Genomic DNA, 6,000 nt, shown 5'->3' with positions numbered 1-6,000 from the left:
ACTTACCTGTTGGGTATGCATAGAGCTGTCAATTAGGGCCAGCCCGGCCCTAAAGGGCCGGCCCTTGAAGGGCCAGGGCCTAAACGGGCTGACCCTAATAAGCCCGATTGCATGTCAGGGTTCCATTTTTTAAGGCCCGGCCCTAGCCCTCAGGGCCTCGGCCCTATTTTTTTAAAATTATTTTTTCAATTAAAAATTATAAAAAAATATATTTATAATCATAAAAAAAGTTATTATTCATAAAATTAAGTTTAAGAAAATAAATTTAAATTAATTTACACCACAACAATAAAGAAAACTAAAATATTTAGGTCTAATATCAAATAGTAACATCAAAATGAATACCAATAAAAATTAAACTTAGTTAATATTATTAGCTAAATCTTAATAAATAAATGATGGATGGATGAATGCATTTAATATGTTCATTTCTTTGAATTATGTATTTAATCTTTTATTTTTTTATATTATAATTTTAAAAAAAATTATAAACGGGCCTAAAAGGGCCAGCCCTTTTATTTTCGGGCCTAAAAGGGCCAGCCCTTTTAGGCCCGATTTACCCTTTTAAAGGTAAAATAGAAGCCCGGCCCTCAATTTTTTCGGGCCTAAAAGGGCCGAGCCCGTAATTGACGGCTCTAGGTATGCATATGTTGAATGAGAAAATAGATTTTTTTAAAATTCTTCTGCCAACAGAGTTAGTCCTTGTGGCGGTCTCTAAAGGCCTTCAAAGTACTAGACTATCACCTTCCTACCTGGTATAAGTTTATGGTAAAGAAGAAAAATAAATCTGCATCTTTACTAAGAGATGAGATCTTCCTCTCGACTACCACACCCAAGAAGATATGGCTTCCTTATACCGATTCTTCTTCCCAATCCTTAAAGGTTTTTGTAGAGTCATATCATCTTCAACTAATGGTGAGCCAATTTGGACTGAGCCAGTATATCTCATGCGGTTTATCTTCTAGACTTCACAAGGAGTTGATAGATAAAGATGCTATCACCTGAGTGACTATTCCTCATGCCACCCAAATGCAATGCAAGGTAGAGATGGTGGATTGAGTTTGAGATGCTTGCCTCCACTTCAATAAGTGGTAGCCCTATAAGTTCAAGCGCATTGTGAAGACCTATACTAGTAAATGTTGTTTTAATGTCAGTTCTCTCTTTCTTGGGCTTACGCTAAAATTAATATTTTTAACCCGAATAATGGGGCTTGACAGCCAAAATTTACATTTTAGCACCAACAAATATTAACTAGGTTTTAAATTTTTATGTAGTTTTAACCAATCTAATACATTATTATTTACAAATGTATGACAATGAAAAGGAAAATAATTAACCATTTCAGCCCTACAATTAGTAATTTGACAATATACAATGAAAATTAAGAAAAGCTACTCCATCCATTCAAAATATAAAATATTTTTAACTAAATTTTATCTTCAATAAAGTAATTACTTACTTTCAAACAAACTCTATCTTTTTATATTTATCCCTATTAAATACCCCTACAATAAATATAAATTTATTACCAATAGGAATACTTTTTTAAAAAAATAATGATTACATTTTAAATGACTAAAAATATTTTATATTTTTAAATATTTAATTTTTTAAAAATATTTTATATTTTTATATAAAAGGAGTAACTGTTTTGATAATTTAAAAAATTACATGGTTTAATTCTCTGCTTGCATGAACTCCAGCCATATGTGACAAAATTAGAATTTTCATGAGGTTAAGATATTCTAAAAACTTCCGGAACGATCCAGGACAATCAAGAAGGCACCGGAGTCTTCTAGAATACACCGATATGACCTCAAAAGACCTAGATATCTTTAGGGTAGTGTAGAAAGTACTTGAAGCATCTAGATCATTCTAGGGATATCTTGCTCTTATACATTCTAGTAGTCTCCTTGTAAATATCAAGATATTCCTTATAGATATTTCTATAGAAATATCTAGAGATAGAATGTACACCGTTAGATCGAATCAATCCCAACCGTCCATTAAGGAGGTGGGAATTTTCTAGGGAAAGGGGGAGGCCTATAAATACCTCCTCACCCCTCATTTGTAACCACTCAAGCAAAGTAATAGATCTCTCAAGTTCATTCACTCAAGCTCTCTACTCTCTACTTGTGCATCTAGCTCCTCTTAGTCTCTTTGCCTACTTGTGGGATTCGGCTGACTTAGCAAAGATCAAGAGGGGGATCAAGCTAAGGCCGGCACGGTTTAAGGAAATGGAGTTCTAAGGCTGTGACAACGTGGTATCAGAGCCAAGGTTCGAGGGAGCCGTGGTTTAGATAGTACTACTAGTAGGTAAGAATGTTGGGTATGACTGAGGAGACTCTTGCTCACGACGAGGAAAGGGGAAGGGAATCCCAACCTCCACATTAGGGTGGCAAAAGGGCATGAGGCACTAGTAAGGTACGTTCAGAAGACCTTACTGTACTTTCTATAAAAATTAATGCTCTAGAGAAAGCAATGGAAGAAATTGTGGGTAAAGTAGAGAAGGTTGAGGGTGATATGGGCACGTTGGAGAACCACACTCTCAAAGAACTTGATGAGTTAAAGAGCAGTATGGAAACCTTACAAAACTCTGAGGATCAACGGAAGGATGCCGGGAAATCCTTAGAGGTAAAGGTGATGGATGCCATCACCACGATACAACAACAGCTCAACACTCTTAAGACCTCCTTAGAAGAAAGAGGAAGAAACCCATTATTGGATGGAAATAGTGGAATGAGGGAAGTCAAGTTAGACCTTCCCCAACCCAAGGAGTTTAAGGAGGTACGAGACGCTAAGGAAGTTGAGAACTTCTTGTGGCAAATAGAACGTTATGCTGACACCTTAGGGATGATTGATGATCAAACCAAGGTGCGTACTGCTGCTTACTTCCTTACAGACAATGCCATGCTATAGTGGTGAAGGAAGCATGCAGACATAAACAAAGGGCTTTGCACAATCAATACTTGAGAAGATTTCAAGAAAGAGCTGAAGAGGCAATTCTACCTAGAGAATATGGTCTACGAGGCATGGAAGAAATTAAGGGATCTCAAACATAAGACCACTATCTCTGACTATGTACGAGACTTCACTTCTTTAACACTTCAGATTCCCAATCTGAGCAGTGAAGAAGCTCTCTTCTATTTCATCGATGGTCTCCAGAACTGGGCCAAGCACGAGTTACAACGGCATGACGTGAAGACCATAGATGAGGCAATCACAGTAGCTAAAAGTCTCACAGAGTACCATAAGGAAAAAGGTGAGTCCTCTAAACCTAAGTCTTCCAAACCTAATTCTGGAAAAGGTGGGGGAGACAAGGGCAAGGGGACATCCAAAAGGGGTGATAGCAGGTCCCCACAGAAGAAACAACCTGAAGGACAAAAGAAGACCTTCAAGGACCAGACGGGATGCTTTGTGTGCAAAGGCCCTCATCGAATGAGAGAATGTCTGAAGCTAGGTATGTTGGCAGCCATAATGGAAAAAGCTGAAGAAGAGGAGCCTAATGCGGAGATGGGGTCTCTACGACTCCTCAATGCTTTAAAAGTCAAACCCCTACTAAAGAATTCTAAAGGTGAGGGTTTGATGTACGTAGATGGGAAGCTGAACGGATCACCCGTCACCATGATGTGTGACATTGAAGCTACCCACAATTTTATCACTTCGGAAGAGGCCAAGAAAATAGGTCTCAAGGTAGTGCAGGACTGAAGGCAGTTAACTCACCTCCTAAGCAATTATGTGGCATAGCACAAGGAGTTAAGCTATGTTTGGGGAGCTGGAGTAGTAAGATAGACTTCTTCGTAGCTCCTATGGATGACTTTAAGGTCGTGCTGGGACTTAAGTTCCTCAGGCAGGTAAACACTTACCCCATGCCCTATTATAATTTAGTTTGTATACTCGAGAAGGAAAACCCTTGCTTTGTGCCTGCAAGAAGGGTGAGTGGTGAACACCAAATTGGATTTAAGGTCTGGGTATCATCAAGTTCGAATTACCGAAGGAGATGAATCCAAGACCACTTGTGTGACACAATATGGGTCCTTCGAGTGGTTAGTTATGCCTTTTGGACTAACCAATGTACCAGCCACATTTTGCACTTTGATAAATAAGATCTTTCATCCTTATCTCGATTGGTTCATGGTGGTGTACTTAGATGACATTGTTGTCTATAGGAACATTGTTGTCTATAGGAACACACTGGAGGAACATGCTGAACACCTCCAGATTGTGTTCAAGACCCTTCGTGAAAATGAGCTTTATGTGAAAAAGGAAAAGTGCTCCTTTGCTATGGAGGAAGTCTCTTTCTTGAGACATGTCATCTCACATGGCTGCCTCAAGATGGATGAGAAAAAGGTACAAGCTATAAAGGAATGGGAGCCTCCAACATATGTGGCTGAGCTACGGTCCTTCCTGGGATTAGTAAACTATTATCGATGATTCATCAAAGGCTACTCAGTAAGAGCTGCCCTTCTTACAGAGTTGTTGAAGAAGAACAAATGTTGGGCTTGGACGGAGGAGTGCCAACAAGCCTTTGAGGACTTGAAGGCGGCTGTCATGGAAGAATCGGTGTTGACACTTCCTGACTTCTCCAAACCCTTTGAGGTATATACTGATGCCTCTAACTTTGCTATAGGAGGTGTCCTAATGCAAGATAGGCATCCTATTGCCTTTGAAAGTCACAAGCTGAATGATACCGAGAAGTGGTACACAGTCTAGGAAAAGGAGATGATAGCCGTAGTCCATTGCTTGCGTACTTGGAGGCATTACTTGCTGGGGGCAAAGTTTATCATCAAGACGGACAACGTGGCCACTAGTTACTTTCAAACTCAAAAGAAGTTGACGCCAAAGCAAGCAAGATGGTAAGACTTCTTGGCTGAGTTTGACTATGTGTTAGAGTATAAGCCAGGAGCAGCTAATGTCGTTGTTGATGCTCTAAGTAGAAAGGCAGAACTGGCAACCTTAACCCAAGTCAGTGGGGACTTGGTTGAGAAGATTAAGGAAGGAATGACCCAGGATCCCATAACCCTACAGCTAATGGAACTAGCAAAAGAAGGGAAGACTAAGAGATTCTGGGTAGATGATGACATCCTTTACACTCTAGGAAGGCGCATGTATGTCCCTAAATAGGCAAACCTAAGGAAGAAGCTGATCAAAGAGTGTCACGACTCTAAATGGGTAGGTCACCCAGGTCAGAGGCGAACTTTAGCTTTGTTAGAAGCAGCCTATTATTGGCCTCACATGAGGGAGGATGTGGAACTTTATGTGAAGACTTGTCTTGTATGCCAACAAGACAAGGTGGACAACCAATTGCCCGGAGGACTGCTCGAACCCTTACCTACACCGAGCCAACCATGGGAAAGTGTTTCTTTGGACTTCATCTCAGCATTACCTAAGTCAGAAGGATTTGGATCCATCATGGTGGTAGTAGATCGATTCTCCAAATATGCAACTTTCATAGCTACCCCAACGGACTGCACGGCTGAGAAAGCGGCTCGGATGTTTTTCAAAAATGTGGTAAAGTACTGGGGCCTTCCTAGAACTATCATTAGTGATAGAGATCCACGGTTCACAAGAAAGCTGTGGACAGAACTATTCAAACTATTGGGGACGGAGCTACACTTCTCAACTAGCTTTCATCCTCAAACAGATGGGCAAACTGAGAGGGTGAATGCTTTACTTGAGTGCTATTTGCGGCACTTTGTTAGTGCCAATCAGAAGGATTGGGTTAAGTTACTTGATGTGGCTCAGTTCTCCTACAATCTACAGAGGAGTAAGGCGACAGGAAAGAGCCCATTTGAAATTGTAATGGGACAACAATCAATCACCCCACATGCCCTCGCAACCTCCTATAAAGGTAAGAGCCCTAGAGCTTTTAACATGGCTAAGTCCTGGCAAGAACGGGCGGATGAAACAAGATCATTCCTTGTAAAAGCTGCTAAGAAGATGAAGAAGTTTGCTGACAAATGAAGGCGTGCAATAGAATTCCAAGTCAGGGACATGGTA

The sequence above is a fragment of the Prosopis cineraria genome, unplaced genomic scaffold (genome assembly GCF_029017545.1).
Source record: "Prosopis cineraria cultivar Desert tree isolate PC_DT_omini unplaced genomic scaffold, ASM2901754v1 PC10, whole genome shotgun sequence".
NCBI lineage: Eukaryota > Viridiplantae > Streptophyta > Magnoliopsida > Fabales > Fabaceae > Prosopis > Prosopis cineraria.
Note: the sequence above shows the minus strand (reverse complement) of the source record.